The sequence below is a fragment of the Elephas maximus genome, chromosome 4, assembly GCF_024166365.1.
Source record: "Elephas maximus indicus isolate mEleMax1 chromosome 4, mEleMax1 primary haplotype, whole genome shotgun sequence".
NCBI classification, from domain to species: Eukaryota; Metazoa; Chordata; class Mammalia; order Proboscidea; family Elephantidae; genus Elephas; species Elephas maximus.
In genome coordinates this window covers 75,321,527-75,345,102 of record NC_064822.1, presented here as the reverse complement: position 1 = coordinate 75,345,102, position 23,576 = coordinate 75,321,527, and positions in this window count along the sequence as shown.

The following is a 23,576-nucleotide window of genomic DNA, read 5'->3' as shown; positions in this document are numbered from 1 at the left end:
ACTACTACTGAAGGTATTTCAAAGCATAGAAAAAGATGGAATACTACCCAGCTCATTCTATGAAGCTACCATCTCCCTGATACCAAAACCAGGTAAAGACATTACAAAAAAAGAAAATTATAGACCTATATCCCTCATGAACATAGATGCAAAAATCCTCACCAAAATTCTAGCCAATAGAATCTAACAAGACATCAAAAAAATAATTCACCCTGATCAAGTGGGATTTATACCAGGTATGCAAGGCTGGTTTAATATCAGAAAAACCATTAATGTAATCCATCACATAAATAAAACAAAAGATAAAAACCACATGATCTTATCAATAGATGCAGAAAAGGCATTTGACAAAGTTCAACACCCATTTATGATAAAAACTCTTACCAAAATAGGAATTGAAGGAAAATTCCTCAGCATAATAAAGGGCATCTATGCAAAGCCAACAGCCAATATCACTCTAAATGGAGAGAACCTGAAAGCATTTCCCTCGAGAACGGGAACCAGACAAGGATGCCCTTAAACACCGCTCTTATTCAACATCGTACTTGAAGTCCTAGCCAGGGCAATTAGGCTAGACAAAGAAATAAAGGGTATCCAGATTGGCAAGGAGGAAGTAAAGCTATCACTATTTGCAGATGACACGATCGTATACATGGAAAACACTAAGGAATCCTCCAGAAAACTACTGGAACTAATAGAAGAGTTTGGAAGAGTCTCAGGTTATAAAATAAACATACAAAAATCACTTGGATCCCTCTACATCAACAAAAAGAACACCGAACAGGAAATAACCAAATCAATACCATTCACAGTAGCCACCAAGAAGATAAAATACTTAGGAATAAATCTTACCAAGGATGTAAAAGACCTATACAAAGAAAACTATAAAACTCTGCTACAAGAAATTCAAAAGGACATACGTAAGTGGAAAAACATACCCTGCTCATGGATAGGAAGACTTAACATAGTAAAAATGTCTATTCTACCAAAAGCCATCTATACATATAACGCACTTCCAATTCAAATACCAATGTCATATCTTAAGGGGATAGAGAAACAAATCACTAATTTCATATGGAAGGGAAAGAACCCCCAGATAAGCAAAGCATTACTGAAAAAGAAGAAGAAAGTGGGAGGCCTCACTCTACCTGATTTCAGAACCTATTATACAGCTACAGTAGTCAAAACAGCCTGGTACTGGTACAACAACAGGCACATAGACCAATGGAACAGAATTGAGAACCCAGATATAAATCCATCCACGTATGAGCAGCTGATATTTGACAAAGGACCAGTGTCAGTCAATTGGGGAAATGATAGTCTTTTTAACAAATGGTGCTGGCATAACTGGATATCCATTTGCAAAAGAATGAAACAGGACCCATACCTCACACCATGCACAAAAACTAACTCCAAGTGGATCAAAGACCTAAACATAAAGACTAAAACGATAAAGATCATGGAAGAAAAAATAGGGACAACCCTAGGAGCCCTAATACAAGGCATAAACAGAATACAAAACATTACCAAAAATGATGAAGAGAAACCCGATAACTGGGAGCTCCTAAAAATCAAACACCTATGCTCATCTAAAGACTTCACCAAAAGAGTAAAAAGACCACCTACAGATTGGGAAAGAATATTCAGCTATGACATCTCAGACCAGCGCCTGATCTCTAAAATCTACATGATTCTGTCAAAACTCAACCACAAAAAGACAAACAACCCAATCAAGAAGTGGGCAAAGGATATGAACACACATTTCACTAAAGAAGATATTCAGGCAGCCAACAGACACATGAGAAAATGCTTCCGATCATTAGCCATTAGAGAAATGCAAATTAAAACTATGATGAGATTCCATCTCACACCAACTAGACTGGCATTAATCCAAAAAACACAAAATAATAAATGTTGGAGAGGCTGCGGAGAGATTGGAACTCTCATACACTGCTGGTGGGATTGTAAAATGGTACAACCACTTTGGAAATCCATCTGGCGTTATCTTAAACAGTTAGAAATAGAACTACCATACAACCCAGAAATCCCACTCCTCGGAATATACCCTAGAGAAACAAGAGCCTTCACACAAACAGATATATGCACACCCATGTTTATTGCAGCTCTGTTTACAATAGCAAAAAGCTGGAAGCAACCAAGATGTCCGTCAATGGATGAATGGGTAAATAAATTGTGGTATATTCACACAATGGAATACTACGCATCGATAAAGAACAGTGACGAATCTCTGAAACATTTCATAACATGGAGGAACCTGGAAGGCATTATGCTGAGCAAAATGAGTCAGAGGCAAAAGGACAAATATTGTATAAGACCACTATGATAAGATCCTGAGAAATAGAAAAAACGGAGAAGAACACATACTTTTGTGGTTACGAAGGGGGGAGGGAGGGAGGGAGGGAGAGGGTTTTTTATTGATCAATCAGTAGATAAGAACTGCTTTGGGTGAGGGGAAAGACAACACTCAATACAAGGAAGGTCAGCCTAATTGGACTGGACTAAAAGCAAAGAGGTTTCCGGGATAAAATGAAAGCTTCAAAGGTCAGCGGAGCAGGGGCTGGGGTCTGGGGAACATGGTTTGAGGGGACTTCTAAGTCAATGGGCAAAATAATTCTATTATGAAAACATTCTGCATCCCACTTTGAAATGTGGCGTCTGGGGTCCTAAATGCCAACAAGCGGCCCTCTAAGATACATCAATTGGTCTCAACCCACCTGGAGCAAAGGCAAAGGAAGAACACCAAGGTCACACGACAACTAAGAACCCAAGAGACAGAAAGGGCCACATGAACCAGAGACCTACATTATCCTGAGACCAGAAGAACTAGTCAGTGCCCGGCCACAATCGATGTCTGCCCTGTCAGGGAGCACAACAGACAACTCCTGAGGGAGCAGGAGACCAATGGGATACAGACCCCAAATTCTCATAAAAAGACCATACTTAATGGTATGACTGCGACTAGAGGAATCCCGGAGGCAATGCTCCCCAGACCTTCTGATGGCACAGGACAGGAACCATCCCCGAAGACAACTCATCACGCATGAAAAGGACTGGTCAGCGGGGGGGAGAGAGATGCTGACGAAGAGTGAGCTAATTAAATCAGGTGGACACTGGAGAGTGTGTTGGCAACTCTTGACTGGAGGGGGGATGGGAAGATAGAGAGAGAGGGAAGACGGCAAAATTGGCACGAAACGAGAGACTGAAAGGGCTGACTGAATAGGGGGAGAGCAAGTGGGAGAAGGGAGTAAGATGTATGTAAACTTACATGTGACAGACTGATTGGAATGGTAAATGTTCACTTGAAGCTTAATAAAAATTAATTAAAAAAAAAAAAAAAGAATTGGGTATCATGTGTCCTGAGATGGGTGATGGAAAGATTTTGTTCAGAAGTTTATTACTCAGACTCAGGTATCACACAGCTTGATTATGAATCCTTTGAATCTTTACGTGACCTCTTTAAGCTTTGGTTTCTTCTCATATAAAATAGGATAATAATATCAGCTTCATAACTATGTATAAAAATCAAATTATATAATATATGCAAAGTGCTTAGCGCAGTGCTGATATGCAGTAGTTGCTCAATAAATATTAGCAAGTGTGTTAGTCAGCATTTGTTGAGTTATGCTTCAGTAACAAACAATCCACAAATCTCAGTTGCTATGGAAATTCAAATGACTACTTCTTGCTTATATTACGTGACAGCTATGGGTTGGCTCCAGCTCAGCTCTTTTTCACGTCTTTATTCTGGGACCTAGGTTGAAGGAGTAGTCCCTACATGGAACATACTGTTCTTATGGTAGAAGGAAAAGAACAATGGCCTGAACCAATGGCTCTTAAGATTTCTGCTTAGACAGAGCACATGTCACTTTCCTTTACATTCTACTGGCTAAAGTAACTCACATGGTTAAATGCGAAACTACACACTTCCCACAAGAAGGCCACAGAATCACATGACAACATAATGAGAGTGTATAATTATCTCTCATGGGGGCAGCAAATAATTAGGAACAACAATTAATTCTACTACAGTTAGCGATTCTTTAAACCAAAAAGAGGTGAAAAAGGAGGTAGAAAGAGAAATTTTACAGTCAGAAGAATTGACTTTTCCTGCTCTACTTCTAACGAGTTGTGTGAAGTTTTAACAAGTTGGTTAGTCACTCTAAATGTCAGACTCCTCATCTATAATGGGGTTGTTGTAAGAGTTAAATGATACAAAAAAAATTTCAAATAAAGTCCTATAATGATTAAGAAAAATAATGAGTAAGAAAAGTTTCACCCCTGAGAATCTGTGTTATGGAAATCTAAGGCATTGGGGAATACTTTGGAAGACTGGCTAGTCGCTGCTCTGGACGGTAAACAACGAAACATGGGCAATCCAGGTATTATATTTTGAGCTTTGAGTGCTTATCAATCATGAGAGAGTATGGAGGCAATATTAAAACTATTTGCCAAGTTAAGAATCTCAAAAATTAAGTAACTTGCTGAACTTCAGCAAAAACAAATATGAACAGCATATCTTAAAAGAAATATCATGAACCCTACTACGTTCCTAAGGTGCAGGAAAAAATGAATTGAAAACTACAGTATACAACGGCCCAACATTATTTTCTAAATTCATTTATTATTCCGTCAATAACTCATTTGTTCATTCAGCAATTACTTATTATTCACCTGTTTCTCATCCAGCTAATGGCTGAGAAAACAATGATCAATAATAATAATACAGGTAGTCTCTGACTCAGCATGGGATTTTGTTTCGATGACTCTATTGTAAGTCAGTTGTGACATAAGTCAAATATCTCATTTTTTTGTGGTTTTCATTATTATTGTCTTTTATTATCAGCATCTTTATAAACTAATAATAATAACGTGTCTGTCAGTTCGTTGTACTGTGGGGGCTTGTGTGTTGCTGTGATGTTGGAAGCTATGCCACTGATATTAGATACCAGCAGGGTCACCCATGGAGGACAGATTTCAGCTGAGCTTCCAGGCTAAGACAGACAAGGAAGAAGAACCCGGCAGTCTACTTCTGAAAATAATTAGCCAGTGAAAACCTTATGAATAACAGTGGAACATTGTTTGATATAGTGCCAGAAGATGAGCCCCCCAGGCTGGAAGGCACTCAAAAGCCAACTGGGAAAGAACTGCCTCCTCAAAGTAAAGTTGACCTTAATGACTTGGTTGGAGTCAAGCTTTTGGGACCTTCATTTGCTGATGTGGCATGACTCAAAATGAGAAGAAACAGCTGTAAACATCTATTAATAATAGGAACATGGAAGGTATGAAGTATGAACCTAGGAAAATTGGAAATCATCAGAAGTGAAATGGAACGCATAAACATTGATAACCCAGGTATTAGTCAGCTGAAATGGACTGGTATTAGCTATTTTGAATCAGACAATCATATGGTCTACTATGCCAGGAATGACAAATTGAAGAAGAGTAGCATTGCATTCATAGTCAAAAAGAACATTTCAAGATCCATACTGAAGTACAATGCTGTCAATGATAGGATAATATCCACAAGCCTACAAGGAAGACCAGTTAATATGACTATTATTCAAATTTACCCACCAACCACTAAGATGAAGAAATTGGAGATTTTTACCAGCTTCCGCAGTGTGACATTGATCAAACATGCAATCAGGATGCATTGATAACTACTGGTGATTGGAATGCGAAAGCTGGAAAAAAGAAGGATTGGTAGTTTGAAAATATGTTCTTCATGAAATCCCATTATAGAATTTTGCAAGACCAACGACTTCTTCATTGCAAATATCTTCTTTTGCCAACATAGATGGTGACTATACACATAGACCTTGCTAGATAGAATACACGGGAATCAAATTGACTACATCTGTGGAAAGAGACAATGGAAAAGCTCAATATCATCAGTCAGAACAAGGCCAGGGGCTGACTATGGAACAGATTATCAATTGTACATATGCAAGTTCAAGTTGAAAGTGAAGAAAATTAGAACAAGTCCACGAGACCAACATACAACCTTGAGTATACCCCACCTGAATTTGGAGACCATCTCAAGGATAGATTTGACGTGTTGAACATTAGTGACGGAAGATCAGACAAGTTATGGAATGACATCAAGGGCATCACACATGAAGAAAGCAAAAGGCCATTAAAAAGACAGGGAAGAAAGAAAAGACCAAAACGGATGTCAGAAGAGTCTCTGAAACTTGCTCTTGAACATCTAGTAGTTAAAGCGAAAGGAAGAAATGATGAAGTGAAAGAGCTGAACAGAAGATCTCAAAGGGTGGCTCAAGAAGACAAATTAAAATATTATGACACGTGCAAAGAGGTGGAGATAGAAAACTAAACACTCAGCATTTCTGAAGCTGAAAGAACTGAAGAAAAAATTCAAGCCTTGAGTTGCAATACTGAAGGATTCTAAGGGGAAAATATTAAATGATGCAGGAAGCAGCAAAAGAAGATGGAAGGAATACACAGAGTCATTGTACCAAAAAGAATTGGTTCACGTTCAACCACTTCAGGAGGTAACAAATGATCAGGAACCGATGGTACTGAAGAAATCCAAGCTGCACTGAAGGCATTGGTAAAAAACAAGGCTCCAGGAATTGACAGAATACCAACTGAGATGTTTCAACAAATGGATACAGAGCTGGAAGTGCTCACTCATCTATGCCAAGAAATTTGGAAGACAGCTATCTGGCCAACTAAGTGGAAGAGACTCATATTTATGACTACTCCCCAGAAAGGTGATCCAACTGAATGCAGAAATTATCCAACAATATCATTAATATCACACACAAGAAAATTTTGCTGAAGATCATTCAAAAGTGGTTACAGCAGTATATTGAGAGGGAACTGCCAGAAATTCAGGCCGGGTTCGGAAGAGAAGGTAGAACCAGGGATATCATTGCTGATGTCAGAGGGATCCTGGCTAAAAGCAGAGAATACCAGAAAGATGTTTACCTATGTTTTATTGAGTATGCAAAGGCATTTGACTGTGTGGATCGTAACAAATTACAGATAACATTGCAAAGAATGAGAACTCCAGAACACTTTATTGTGCTCCTGAGGAACCTGTACACAGATAAAGAGGCAGTGGTTTGAACAGAACAAGGAAATACTGAGTGGTTTAAAGTTAGGAAAGATGTGCATCAGGGTTGTATTTTTTCACCATACCTATTCAATATGCATGCTGAGCAAATAATCTGAGAAGCTGGACTCTGTGAAGAAGAGTGGGGCAACAAGATTGGAGGAAGACACATTAACAACTTGAGTTATGCAGAGGACACAACCTTGCTTGCTGAAAGTGAAGAAGACTTGAAGCACTTACTGACGGAGATTAAAGACCACAGCTTTCAGTATGGGTTACACCTCAACATGACAAAAACAAAAATCCTCTCAACTGGACCCAATAAGCAACATCAGGATAAACAGAGAGAAGATTGAAGTTGTCAAGGATTTCATTTTACTTGGATGCACAATCAATACCCATGGAAGCAGCAGTCAAGAATCAAACGAAGCATTGCATTAGGCAAATCTGCCACAAAGGACCTCTTTAAAGTGTTGAGAAGCAAAGATGTCACCTTGAAGACGAAGGTGCGCCTGACCCAAGCCATGGTATTTTTAATAGCCTCATATGCATGTGAAAGCTGGACGATAAATAAGGAAGACCAGAGAAGAATTGATGCCTTTGAATTGTGGTGTTTTCAAAGAATATTGAATATACCATGGACTGCCAAAAGAAGGAACAAATCTGTCTTGGAAGAAGTACAACCAGAATGCTCCCTAGAACATACTTTGGACTTGTTATCAGGAAGGATCAGTCCCTGGAGAAGGACATCATGCTTGGTAAGGTAGAGGGTCAGCGGAAAAGCGGAAGACTTTCAATGAGATGGATTGACACAGTGGCTGCAACAACGAGGTCAAGCATAACAGCGATAGTGGGGATGGCGCAAGGCCGGGCCATGTTTCATTCTGTAGTACATAGGGTTGCCATGAGTTGGAATCAACTTGATGGGAGCTAATAATAATAAAATAAGAATAATCTTCATAAATCCTATCTTTATTTGTCTTTGGGGTTTGGAAACATTACATATACACTTTAAAAAAATATATTATTTTTAATTTTTATTTTTTTTAAAAAAACCAAGCCTATTGCCTCAAGTCAATTCCATCTCATAGTGACCTTTCAGGACAGAGTAGAACTGCCCTGCATAGGGTTTCCAAGGAGCAACTGGTGGGTTCAAACTACCAACCTTTTGGTTAGCAGCCAAGCTCTTAGCTACTGTGCCACCAGGGCTAAAAAATACACAAATCACAAAAATTTACTCAGACAATGAAGAAGAGTTGGATGACACTGGTATTTTGTCAGTTGCAGTAATAACTTCACTTGTGGAAGGCTCTGGATCATCTGGGTCATCCCTGGGAATGAGGATGGCATTTCTAGTCAGAAAATTAGTGAGATTTGTCCATATGACCCTTATCTTTTCTTGTTCATATGTTTCACAGTAACATTTCACTGCTTCTCAAATCTGCCTACCGACTTAAGCAAAGTGATCAGCGTCTGGGCCCATGTTTTCAAGCAACTGAAGCCTGTGATTTAGTTTAGAAAACTAAATGTGTACAGCAGTGTTTTGAACAGTAAATCAGAAAATTGAACATCTGTAAACGAACATCTGAGAACGACAACATCAGCAAATTCTGTGCTGCAACACTGTATGTAGTACATATTACTAACAATGAGATGTACAAAAAAAAATGGACAGTCGTTTAAGTGTGGTTCGTTGTAACTCAAATACCTCGTAAGTCAGAGACTATCTGTATAGTTCTTAGTGTCTAGTCAGAGAGATCAATATTAATCAGATAAGTATATTAATGATGGATAATTTAAGAGTAAGAAATATACTATTAAAGAAATGACTTGATTCTATGGGGGCATATGAGATAGAAACCTGAACTTAGTCAAGGGGAGGGAAGTGGCCATGGGTTTTATTGAAAAACCCATTCAGGTTTTATTGCCCAACCAAGAGTGAAGTCCAGACATCACACACAACAACAGGTACCCTGAAACAGATTATTTGGAGAGAACTCACAGAGGTAAGAGCAGTAGCAAGCATGAGGTTCGCCATTGCCCAATGAATTCTGAGAAGTTCACAGAGATCGTTCAAGACGGATCATTAGATTCTACAAGAGAAATTTTGGCTCTTGGGCACCTAAACTTTTAAGCTGCATGATTAGGGAAGAACCATCCCCTTCTATGATGAGATCGTGGACCGGGATCCAACAGCAGAAATACATGGCAGCCTCTTCAACACTCATGGGCTAGAAGAGCACTCTGATGTGACCAAGGGCTGAATCCAAGATTTGCGATTACAGCAATATAATCAACTGAAACCTTGGTGCCCAATGCTTCTTGACTACCTCAGGCTTCCTAAACTGGGGAGCACCAGCCCTTTCCATAGTTAGGGTCCAAGGCTTCTGGCTCAGCTCCATGTATGTTGGGGCCAGTGTCCTGATCTACTCTATCAGCGTTCTTGCAGGACTGATAATATTAAGCACCAAACTCTAGTCAGTTCTCATGAAGTTCTGCAAGAAGCCAAGTCCTTCTACGGGAAGGTCAGACTACAGGAAATCATTCTTGGACAAGTTGATCCTTACCTCTTAGCTTTTCTGTTTTTTCTTAAGTCATTTTTTTCTAAAAAGTATTTTTTTAGGAATTTATTTACTTTATTTATCAAATTTATTGGGATAAAATTTTTCATAATATCCACATTACTGTTTTCAATCTTTTTTTAAAAAAAAAACTGTATTTGTCAGTTGTTTATTGTATCAGTTTTTCAAAGAAACTTTTTAACTATTTTTCTATTATTGTAGTTCATTTTTAAATTCATTGATTTCATTTAACAATATTATTGAGTTCCAGCTTGAACCAAGTGTTTTTTTAAGTGCTAGGGAAAAAAATGTTCAAAAATCGCTTATGATGAAATTTACATTCTAATATTATTATGAATAAATACGTAAAGTATATTCTGTGTTAAATGTGATGTATTCGATGCAGAAAACACATTAGGGTAGAAGAGTTAAGGAGTGTGGGAATTGTGGTGTAATTTTGTATAAAGAAATCAGAAAAGGCCTCATTGAGAAAGTAGTATTTGGGCAAAGACCTAGATAAGAGCATGATGTGAGCCATGCTGCTCTCAGGAGGAAAAGCCTTACAGGCAGAGGAGTCAGCATGCTCCAGATATGAGAACAAGGCCTGTCATGTCTGAGGATCCTTCAAGGATCCTTGAATGGTTGGAGTAGAGCAAGCAAAGGAGAAAAAGTGAGAGGAAGATCCTTGCTTTTATTTTATTATTCCTTTTCTTCTACTTTCTTTGGATTTTTTTTTTAATTTCTTAAGTTGAACACTTAGTGCAATAATTTTTAGATTTCCCTCTTTGCTAAACTAAGTACTTAGAACTTTTGCTCATTTAAATGCAAAGGAATTTAGAAATTTATTATAGTGTGTTAAGTATCTTACAAAATCACTGGAAAGCTAAAGGAACAGATTCTTTACTTCCCAGAAAATTCCAAAAGCCTCAAAGCAAACCTCTGCTCCAGGAAACTTCTATCGTTACGGGGCAATCAGGATTCACTAATCATGTTGCAAAATAACTGCTAATATCTGAACTATGCTATTTCTGCTGCAATTCACAATAAAACGGTTGCCTCTTGCTCAATCTCTCTCGTTCTAAATTCAAGACTCATGACGACAGTGCGTCTGATTGTTGCAAACTGAGTCACACCTTGGACTAGCTGCAAGAGGGTCTGGCAAAGGGAGTTTTAGCTTCAGGGTGTTTTAAATATGCAGATGTATGGGGGTGTCTAATTATCTTTTTGTCATTATCTCTAACTTAGCCCCATTGTAATGAAGGAATGTGTTCGACATATTATCTGAAGTACATTGCTTTATGCCTGGAATGTAACCAGTTTTTGTAAAGGTTTTGGTGTACTCAAGAATATAGTGTGCATATTGTATGTGCTCTACTTTAGGGGTGCAAGTTTCTAAAAATTTCCATTGAATCCAAATCTTCCATATTCTTATTAATTATAACTGAGAAAGTTATAATCTTCCACTTATAGTCAATTTCTACTTTGCACTCATTCATTTTTGCTTTATATGTATTAAGAATAAATGATTGGTGCATATTAGTTTAAAATGTTTTGGTATACATGGTAAACTGAACCTGGTGAAAATACAACTTTTCTCAATAGAAGTCATCCTCTTCATCTTTAATAATTTTTTTAATTTCTATTTTATCATATATTAATATGGCTACACCAACTTCCTTTTGGTTAATATTTGCCTAGTATAAAATTTTCCATTGTTTTACTTTCAACATATCTGTGTATTTATTTTTAAGGGTGGTTTTTATAAACAGCATGTAGCTAGAAAACCCCCATCTAATCTATCTTTCAACTGGAGCTTTTAGTCAATTTATATCAAATGCTATTGTTAATATATTTGAAATAATTTCTAACATGTTATTTTGTGCTTTATGTTTGCCTTATTCCTTTTCTGCCCTCTTTTGATCAAAAAAACCAAACTAGTTTCCATCAAGTCAATTCTGACTCATTAGGCACGAGTTATTACCTTTAATTCCAAGTATTTCCACTTTATTGTTTAGAAGCTCTATATTCTATTAATTTATATATTTTGTTGGAATTAGAATTACAACTTTATCATACATATTTAGGTTTATTTGTGAAGTTAATAATTGGGAAGGATACGATTAACAGCAGATCAGGATTCTATTTTTCCTTCTTTATGGGGAGTGATGGTCACCTCCAGGAAATAATAAGATGACTTGGAAAAACCTGCTCTAAGCAAGCAAATAGCACATTAATGGTATTTTATAGCAGAGTAGTTCTCATGTGTAGAATGATTTTGGCAGAATGTATTTGCTTATGATAAACAAGTCAGGAATCTATGGCTATAAGGGCACTGCTCCTCAGAAAATGTTATGTAAGCTATGTAAAAAAAAAAAAAAACCAAGTTGTGAAAAGACATCGTACATGAAGAAAGCAAGAGGTCATTGAAAAGACAGGAAAGAAAAAAAAAGACCAAAATGGATGTCAGCAGAGACTCTGAAATTTGCTCACGAATGTCCAGCAGCTAAAGCAAAAGGGAGAATGATGTAAGTAAAAGAACTGAATAGAAGATTTCAAACAGTGGCTTGAGAAGAAAAAGTAAAGTATTATAATGACATGTGCAAAGAGCTGGAGATAGAAAACCAAAAGGGAAGAATATACTCAGCATTTCTCAAGCTGAAAGAACTGAGGAAAAAATTCAAGCCTCGAGTTGCAATAGTGAAGGATTCTATGGGGAAGATATTAAACAAAGCAGGAAGCATCAAAAGAAGATGGAAGGAATACACAAAGTCATTATACCAACAAGAACTAGTCCATGTTCAACCATTTCAAGAGGTAGCATATGATCAGAAGCCAATGGTACTGAACGAAGAAGTCCAAGCTGCACTGATGGCATTGGTGAAAAATATGGCTCCAGGAATTGACGGAATATCAATTGAGATGTTTCACCAAACAGATGCAGCACTGGAGGTGCTCACTCGTCTATGCCAAGAAATATGGAAGACAGCTTCCTGGCCAATGGACTGGAAGAGATCCATATTTATTCCTATTCCCAAGAAAGGTGATCCAACCAGATGAGGAAATTATAGAACAATATCCCCTGGACTAGGAGCTTTTCATACAGGGACCCCAAGTCCAAAGGACGTGCTCTTCTCCTGGCACTATTTTCTTGGTGGTATGATGTCCCCTGTGTCTCTGCTTGCTTCAGTCTTTCATGTCTCAAAACAGATTGATTTAAGACACAGCCTAATCTTGTACACTGAGTCCTGCCTCATCAATATAACTGCCACTAATCCCACATCATTAACATCACAGAGGTAGGATTTACAACACATAGGAAAATCACATCTGGAGACAAAATGTTGGACAATCACACAATACTGGGAATCATGGCCTAGCCAAGTTGACATACATTTTGGGGGGATACAATTCAATCCATGACATTCTACCCTTTGGCTCCCAAAAATTTATGTCCTTGCCACACGTAAAACACATTCACCTCATCATATCATAGGGAAAGTTATAAATCAACTCCAAGCCCGAAATACAAAAATTCCTTTTCATCCGTGAAATCTAGAATATAAGTTATCTGCTTCCAAAGTACTACAGTATAACAGGCACAGGCTAGACATTTCCATTACAAATGGGAGAAATTGGAAGGAAAGAAGGGATAACGGGCACCAAGTAAGTCAGCAGAACACATTATATCAGTCCTCAAGGCTTTGAAAATAATTCTATGTTCTCTGAGACAATTTACTCAGTAGCCCTGCCCTCCAGACTATAGGTATTGGCCAGGTTCTCTGGATTCTGAGTTGAGGCCCCTTGGCCCTGGGCTTCAGCTCTGCCTTTCAGGCCCACTGGGATGGGGACTCTGCTCCCTCAGCTTTAGGTGGCCCCATTCTCCTAGTCCACCTGTGTGGTGACTTCACCTTTAGAAACACCAGAGGCCATGGCTCCACCCTTTGAAACCCCAGACTTCGTGGCCATACCTTTGGCTGAGGCAGCTTGGCTGCCTGTGTTCCTTGGCCTCTCAGCCTCTTGAGCCTCTCTACCCAAATCTTCTCTGCTGGAGCAAGTGTTCCAACGCTCTGTAGCTCTACCAGTAAGTGCCTGGAGGTACCCCACTCCGCCAGGAAGCCTCCTGCATACAGGCACTCAGCTCTCTCACTCTGTGGGTTGACTCCAGCACCATCTGGTGCTGGTCTCTTGGTTCTGCTGCTGCCAGTTCTCTGCTGCTGCCACTTCTCCACCACTGCCATTTCTCTGCTGCTGCCATTTTCTGCTGCTCCTTCTCACCATCTGTGCCATCTCCAGTGTTAACCGTTCTCATTTACTTCTGAGTCCTCTATCTATTCACAGTTTCAAAACCACTCCACGTTTTAGGTATCTGTTAGAGCAGCAGCCCGCTCCCAGTACCAAATTCTGTCTTAGTTATCTAGTGCTGCTATAATAGAAATACGACAAGTGAATGGCTTTAACAGAGAGAAATTTATTCTCTCACATTCTAATAGGCTGAAAGTCCAAATTCAGGGTATCAGCTCCAGGGGGAGGGCTTTCTCTCTCTGTCAGCTCTGGAGGAAGGTCCTTGTCATCAATCTTCCCCTGAACTAGGAGCTTCTTAGTGCAGTGACCCCAGGTCCAAACAACACACTCTTCTCCTGGCACTATTTCCTTGGTGGTATGAGGTTCCCCTGTCTCTCTTCACTTCTCTCTTTTATATCTCAAAAGAGATTGACTAAGACACAACCTAATCTTGTACATTGAGTCCTGCCTCATCAACATAACTGCTGCTAACCCCACTTCATTAACATCAAAGAACCAAAAAAACCAAACCCAGTGCCATGGAGTCGACTCCAACTCATAGCTACCCTATAGGACAGAGTACAACTGCCCCATGGAGTTTCCAAGGAGTGCCTGGTGGATTTGAACTGCTGACCCTTTGGTTAACAGACGTAGCACTTAACTATTATGCCACCAGGGTTTCCAGTGAGATAGGATTTATAACACATAAGAAAATCACATCTGATGATAAAATGGTGGACAATCACACAATACTGGGAATCAGGGCCTAGCCAAATTGACACACATTTTGGGGGAACACAATTCAATCCATGACACCCTTCTAGCCATCATATTTTATAACTACTTTCTGATTATTTCTCAATGTCTTTCTCTCTTTGTGCTGTATACTGTGTTTTCTTTAGAACTATTTTCTAGAGCAACTAATTCTTTCTTCGGCCATATTCAGTCTGATTTCAATTAAGTTTCTGATTTCACTTATTGTAATATTAATGTATCAGACATTCTATTTGGATATTTTTTCAAATTTCCTTGCTCATTTTCAATTATTTCTTGTTCCTTACTCATGTTCTGAATCCTGTTTTCTCTTTAAACATTTTTAACATAAAAAAAAACAAAAACAAAACTCGTTGCCATCAAGTCAATTCTGACTCATAGTGACCCTGTAAGACAGAGTAGAACTGCCCCATAGGATTTCCAAGGAGCGGCTGGTGGATTCAAACTGTCACCCCTTTGGTTAGCAGCTGAATTCTTAACCACTTTGCCACCAGGGCTCCTTTAAACATTTTTAACGTAAGTATCTATATTTTGCATCTCATGATTCCACTATAGAGATTCCTTGAGGATTTTATTTTGTATTTTAAAATATTTATTGTGAGGTCATATTTTGTTGCTGTAAATCTGGTTTGAGAGTCCAGTCTCTGGAAAGAATTACCTACCAAGATCTACTTTATATCCTAGCTTGAGGTTTCCTGATCCAGGCAGGTACTGCAAATTGGGTTGGGATTTCCTGGACCAGAAAGATGCCGCAAATTTGAACCATAAATACATGTAAGAATAGAGATATTGTTATAAATTCTCAGTAAGTGTTTTCTGCTTTTGTTTTTTCTGTTCCACTTTCAACTTAGTCCAGGGACCAGTAAACCGTTGTCCACAGGCCAAATGTGTATTGCAGTCTGGTTTTGTTCAGCTTGTGAGCTTAAAAATGATTTTTTAAATGTTTTTAAAGGATTGTAAAAACAAACAAACAAAAAAGAATATGTGATAGAAACCATAAGTGGCCTGCAAAGCATAAAATATTTATTATCTGGGCCTTTGCAGAAAAAGTTTGCCCATCCCTGTCTGTTTTTGCCAGTAGATAGGTCAAGGACCGTTTGTTTTAAGTATCTACTCAAATAGTTAGCCCGGTTTTTAAGTTGATTTGTTTGCCTTTTTGTTATTGATTTGTAAGTGTTCTTGATGTATTCTATGTACAAGTCCTACATGAGATACGAGTTTTGCAAATATTTTCTCCTGCTCTCTGGCTTGCCTTTTGCATTGCTTAACAGTGTTGTTCAAAAAGCAGAAGATATTAATTTTGATGAAATCCAATTTATAAATTTTTTCTTTTATAGTTTGTGCTTTTGAGACTTATCCAAAGGATCATTGCCTGACCCAATGTCTCAAAGAATTACTCATGTTTTCTTCTAGAAATTTCAAAGTCCTAACTCTTGCTGCAATCCATTTTGGCGACATTTTTAAAATATAATCTGGGGGCCTATAGGTGCTTTAAAATGTTATGTGGTCGAATCTATCAACTTTTAAGAATTGATTTTCACCTAGTTTAGGTTTAGAATATCCTAAAATCTGATAAAAATTCACCAACATTAACCAGTATAAAAAATATTTTATTGCAAAATGTACATTCTCATAGGGAGGGAATCACGTAGGTCTTGGAAAATAATCCAATACGTTTTTTAGTATGTAAAGCCTAACTATGAGGTCATGAGCTAACGAAAATCAAGAAAAGAATCTAATTGATGTATATATTACAAAAATGAGAAGAATTTGATGTTATTTTGTCTGATGTTGGATATTCAAGAGAATGAGAGGAAAGACAGGCCAAAAAACATACAGGAAATCTGTCATGTATTGAATTATGTCTTCCCAAAAATGTGTGTATCAACTTGGTTAGGCCATGATTCCCAGTATTGTGTGGCTGTCCTCCATTTTGTGATTGCAATTTTATGTTAAGAAGATTAAGGTGGGATTGTAATACCACCGTTACTCAGGTTACCTCCCTGATCTAATGTAAAGGCAAGTTTCCCTGGGGTGTGGCCTGTACCACCTTTTATCTCTTAAGAGATAAAAGGAAAGAGAAGCAAGCAGAGAGTGGGGTACCTCATACCACCAAGAAAACAGCAGCAGGAGCAGAGCATGTCCTGTGGACCCGGGGTCCTTGCACCTGAGAAGCTTCTCAATCAGGGGAAAACTGAGGACGAGGACCTTCCTCCAGAGCTGACAGAGAAAGCATTCCCCTGGAACTGATGGCTGAATTTGGACTTTTAGCCTACTGGACTGTGAGAGAATAAACTTCTCTTTGTTAAAGCCATCTACTTGTGGTATTTCTGTTGTGACAGCACTAGATGACCAAGACAAAGGCTAAAACCTGATTTTCAGAAAACATCTATAAATGGAAATTTCATTTAGAACTGAGATGTTCAATTTCAATTTTTATGTGTACAATGTCCATATTTAGGACTATAGGCACAGAATAATAGCAAAATGACTCACAATCTGACCTACTTTAAAAGAAGCTGAAGCTCCAAAGAAAGGTGACTATGGGAAGGTCCAGTTCCTGGGAATTTCTGAAAATCTTAGGTTAGAATTTCCATCTTCTATTGGACTTTCCATTGGACACAAAATAAGGATTCAAGCCAATCTTTGTTTGATTTTAAGCAGCAGTATGACCTCAGCTGATAGCTGACCTTTAGGTGTAGGATAAGGATCAAGAAGTTTCCAGATCTACCTGTTCCACAACTGTGATTGTCAAAATGGGATTGAGTAGTAGAGAAGTGAGATAGGAAATTTGTAAAAACCAACCTAAAAGACATGGTTGAAAGAAACTAGCTTGCATTAACCTTTTTTTGAAACAGTTAAAATTCAAGTTAGAGAGATTCAATTTGTATTACACAGAAAGGAAAAACAAACTCAGGACTAAAAGCCATCTTATATACTTGAGTATTTTTAAATTAAATTTTATAAGTTTACTTGCATTCTTTAGGTTATATGTTACTAAAATAGTTGCTACTTTTAAGCTATGGATAAAAAAAAAAGAAAATGGCTGATAATCTACTTAGCTAGGAACAATAAATTTTATCTTATGCTCAGAAAAAATCAGGAAGTCAATTTTACTGATTTTACTAAAACAGCATGAAGATCTTCAAACTAATCTTTTTCTTTTAGCAAAACCACATATAAAAGTGAATGAATGTAAGATCTTAAAATAATTCCTTGGATTTGAATGGTACTGCTCTTCAAAGAGCTCAAAGGAATTTGCTTTATGTTCTTATTCAGTCTAGAAACCACCCTGTGAAGAAGATATGTATTCCATTATAGACAAATATGTATTCCCACCCTCGTTTTATGAATAGGAGCATTAAGACATGATAGATGAAGACTGATTGACTAGAGATTACAAAACTAAAATCAGATCTCCTGACTCCCTGCCAAAAGTTCTTTCCAAAGACTTTATTTATACTGTAAGCAATACAGAATTCATTTATATCCCAGCTTTCTTCAGTGGATGACCTTGACCCCTAAAGGTTAGGCAGGTGCCATGGTATTTTCAAAGATGTGTTCAGCTCTGAGTTTAGAATTTTTCCCACTCTTCGTGAGCTTCTTGGATCAAGTAGACACATGAGACTATGTGGGCAGCTCCTGTCTGGAGGGGAGATGAGAGGGAGAGGGGGACAGAAGCTGGCTGAAGGGACACGGAAGTAGAGGGTGGAGAGAAGGAGCGTGCTGCCTCATTAGGTGGAGAGCAACTAGGAATATATAGCAAGGCGTATATAAATTTTTGTATGAGAGACTGACCTGATTTGTAAACTTTCACTTAAAGCACAATAAAAAATTTTTTAAAAAATCTTTCTCACTCAATGCATTTCCCCATATTTCTACCTATCTGGACTGGTTTTGGGTTTTTTTGGACTGCTCTTTATTCCTGTGTTCTATTCAAATCCTTTCTTCAGGTCCCACCTTACTTAAAAATTATTCTCTGACTATGGAGGCTCTCAACTTTTATTGGTTTAATCTATCAAATGACTATGTTTAACCAACATCTTTAATTAGTGTAGCAACAATATCAGCACATTTCAAAAGAACGTAGTCAGTTAGTTTGTCCTTCTTGAAGTCAGGGACCATGTCTTAGTCATCTTTGTTTATCCACTGCTTACATAGTGCCAAAGATACCGTAGACACTGAAGGTAAGTGCTTGCTAAGAGAAGGTTGCTGTATACGACCATGTTGATATATTGCCCTTTCTGAGTATTCATGGGAATAATTGACATATCCATCAGGAACTATTGTTAAATACTTATATTAATAAGTTAAATAACAAAGCACAATATTTATTTAAATTGTGGTAAATAAAGCCGGCAACTACCTCTCAATCACTGCTGGTCCCCATCCATACTGCAAAGCATTCTGATGTTTGTCAGCCAGCAACGACGTTCAAAGTTCTGAGGAGTCTTTTTATTTGTGCTTTCATGACATCCCATTATTCTTAGTCTCTAGCTGCAATTCCTATGGTTATTCCCCTTTCTACTCTTTTATTTATTCTCCACCAGTTGTTCACATACTACCATGTCCTATTGGGTCTAGGGCAGGGATGTGAGAGTGGGGGTATGTGGTGGTAGGCAGTAAGATGGCAACTGAGAAGGTTTCTTATTCAGTCTAGTTATGATCATATTTTTCTTCCTTTTCAGATGTCTCCAACTCTTTTCTGAATTTCAGCCAGAAAGCAGTGTTTTCAAGATTATCGTGAGCCTTCGATTTTACTGTAGCATTTTGCTTATGGCCCCTAGGTACCTAGCAATGAGTCAGGCACATAGTAGATTCTCCAGGAAAAAAAAAAAAAACGTTGCTATCGTGTCAATTCCAACTCGTAGTGACCCTACAGGACAGAGTAGAACTGCCCCATAGGGTTTCCAAGGAGTGCCCAGTGGATTCGAACTGCCGACCTTTTGGTGAGCAGCTGGAGCCCTTAACCACTGGACCACCAGGACTCCAGTAGATTCTCAGTAAGTTCTAATTAATTATCAACTACCTGGGAATAGAGTGCAACAGCAACACTTCTGAAAACACAGAAATAAGAGCCAAAGTGGCTGATTTCAATAAGAGTTACTAGTCATCCCAAGAATCAGCATAGAATTGCTACTCCCTATTGACTTGATGGCAGTAAATAAATTTGGGTTTGGTATTTGCTTTATAGTTCTCATAACCAACACAAGCTCATTTCACTCAGGCATGTTTCTATTCTAGTTCAACTATGATATATTTCATTCCTCTCTTAGGACATAAAATATTTGTCAGCTGAGATAAGAGAACTATAAACTTCCTACTTTTCCAGTGTCTTGGCTCACTGGAATGAAGAAAACAGAAATGGTATTGCTGTTAGCAAAGATGCTATGTAAGATACCATGCGTTCATCAAAAACAATAGGAATCATTAACTCTGAATAATCAAGAATCGATTTTAAGAAGATGGCAGCTCACCCACAGCTTAGAGACTCTAGCACTTGGATTTTTTTAAAACTTTGTTCATCAGAAATATTTAGGGCAGGGTTTTCACTCTGAGAACTAATTGATTCTCTTACTTTTCCTTTTGACTCATTAAAAGAATATAGATAGATAGATAGACTGGGTACTTTCTCACCTATTTTCATGAACATTATTTAACTCATTAAACAATTCATGTATATGCTGTGTCTTGTGAGAGATATAGAATTGGTTTGTGTTTTACATGGTCTTGCAAAGGCACCTTCTGAAACATGATTTGCTAGTGTAATCCACAAATGGAACATAATTGTACCCTTTGTTTCACCTTAAGCCACAAGCAGCTCAAGCTAAATGCCAAGCTTCCGTGAGTTACAAATTTAGAATCTCGCTGAGGTGGTTGCTCACATGGCGCATTAGCCGACTGCACTGGTTGATTAGCAATGCTCTCTCAGAGTGGGATATTGACTCCTATGTGTGCTTTATCATTTATCATACTTATGTTCATTTTATCCTTATCCCAATAATGACAGCTTTCATGTAAAACGAAAGGAGGAAATAAGATTAATACCTACTTAGTACACCTTTACCATCACGCACAAACACACAGGCTTCAGAATCAAACACATTTCCTCTGAATTTGGATTTTATTACTAATATTATTGTTAATGCTCTCATTCTAAAAAATGATCTGAAGATAACCATTAGCAATTTCTTTAGGACAAGCAGACACTGGCAGTAATGGTGGCAGTAGGGGAAGGGAAAAATGGAGTAAAGAGGTTATACGAATCTGCATGTTCAGTGGGAAGTAAACAATGACAATGGGAAATCAGGTCAGCCATCTGGCCGAAGACAATGCTCATTTTCATGTGTAATCATTAGAGAATATATCAGCGATATGTATTCCACTTTGGGGTAATATTGAAAGTTTACTTTGGTGCTGATATCCAAGAACTTCCACAGGTTTCAATGAAATCTAACAAGAGCAAACTTTTTTTCTACAGGTTGAGAGTTAATAGGCTAGATGTTCCCTACAATTCTTTTGGAACTACAAAGATACTTTTGAATCTCCTGTCACTTCAATGGCAGCTTGCCTTCTTGTTATTAGTCAAGAAATGGTTAAATAGGGAAGAAAAAAAAAGTTGAGCAGCTGCAGCAAGTGGGGCAGGAAGGATAAGTGGATGTTTACTGGTGTTGCACAAGGAATGCCATGCTGTGTATATTTATACTCAAGGAAGGATGTATTTTCAAATGATCCTGTCTGCCAAGGATTGCAGGAAAAACCTCTCATTCCTGTCCCATTATGCCACAGAATATCCAGGTCAGACACATGACCACTGAACAAGCAAAATTCCCTATAGATATCAGATGACAAAGATTGCTACTTGAAATTTACCTGAGACCATCGCATTCTCAGTGATTAGAACGATTTGTAAATGGCAATGGTGCTGTTGTTGTTGTTGTTAGGTGCCTTCGAGTCATTTCTGCCTCATAGCAACCCTACGTACAAGAGAACCAAACACTGCCTGGTCTTGCACCATCCTCACAATTGTTATGTTTGAATCCATTGTTGTAGCTACTGTGTCAATAAGTCTCATTGAGGGTCTTCCTCTTTTTTGCTGACCCTCTACTTTACCAAGCATGAAGTCATTCTCCAGGAACTGATCCCTCCTGATAACATGTCCAAAGTATGTGAGATGAAGTCTCGCCATCCCCGCTTCCAGGGAGCACTGTGGCTGTATTTCTTCCAAGACAAACTTGCTCGTTTTTCTGGCCCACAAAAGAAACTAATCAAACCTGTTGTCATCGAGTCAATTCCAACTCATAGCAACCCTTTAGGACAGAGTAGAACTGGTCCATAGGGTTTCCAAAGAGCAGCTAGTTGGTTACAATTGCTGGCCATTTGCTTAGCAGCCCAACTCTTAACCACTGCACCACCAGGGCTCCGTTCTTCTGGCAGTCCATGGTATATTCAATGTTCTTTGTCAAAACCATAACTCAAAGGCAACAATTCCTCTTCTTTCTTATTCCTTGTCCAGCTTTTGCGTGCATAGGAGGTGACTGAAAATATCATGGCTTGAGTCAGGCGCACCTTAGCTCTCAAAGCGACATCTTTGCTTTTTAACACTTTAAAGATGTCTTTTGCAGCAGATTTGCCCAGGGTGATACATCATTTGATTTCCTGACTGCTGCTTCCATAGGCATTGATTGTGGATCCAAGTAAAATGAAATCTTTGACAACTTCGGTCTTTTCGCCTTTATCATGATGTTGCTTATTGGTTCAGTTCTGAAGATTTTTGTTTTCTTTAGGATGACGCGTAATCCATACTGGAGGTTTGATCTTCATCAGCAAATGCCAATACAGATCACAGAACAAGGAAATCACTAATCAAAACACAGATAACACTCAAGAATGGTGTGGGAGGCAGAGTGAGATCAACAACACCAGAAAATCGAGGAATCAGCCAGAAATAAACAGAAAAGCTCTCCCCAGTCCCTTAGACAGGGGATACTAAAAGTGTATTACTTTTTTGCATACCTTAATTTACAGTGTAGTACATATAGTTATTATTCCGGAATGTGTGATCAAACATTTCAACACTTTCTCTGATTGTGTCCCTAATGTCAGAGCCCTGGTGGCAAAGCGGTTAAGAGCCATGGCTGCCGGCCAAAAGGTTGGCAGTTCAAATCCACCAGCCACTACTAGGAAATCCTGTGGGGCAGTTCTACTCTGTCCCTAGGGTCACTATGAGTTTGATCAACTTGACAGCAATGGGTTTGGCTTTGGGTTTGGTTCCTAATATCCTTCATTTCAAGCAGGATTTCTTAACTTCAGCGCTATTGACATTTTGGACCTGATAATTCAGTGTTGTGGGTGGGCTGTCCTGTGCAGTGTGAGATGTTTGGCAGCATACCTGGCCTCTACCCACTATATGCTAGTATCAATCCCAGAGTCAAAATAATAAAAATTTCTCTGTTGATTGTTGTTAGTTGCCATCAAGTTGATTTCAACTCATGGTGACCATGTGTGTGCTGTGCAAAGTAGAACTACACTCCATAGGGTGTTTAAGACTCTGAACTTTTGAAAGTAGTTTGCCAGGCTTTGCTTCTGCACTCCTGGGTGGGTTTGAACCTTTCAGTTAGTAGAAATCTCCCAGGGAGGTAAAGGGAAAAAAAAAAAAAACTCCTGTTGAGAACCACTAAAGTAGATGGGTATATTAACCCTATCCAACTTTAAATCAAGATTCTGGTTGACAGATTTAAAAATTCTCAAGCAGAATTCTGAATGAAAACTTAGCAAGGTTTACTTCTGACTAGGTATGTTACATGGAAATGGCAAGGATTGATTTTAGTTGGAAGAAGTATTTTCTCTAAGTAAGTTAT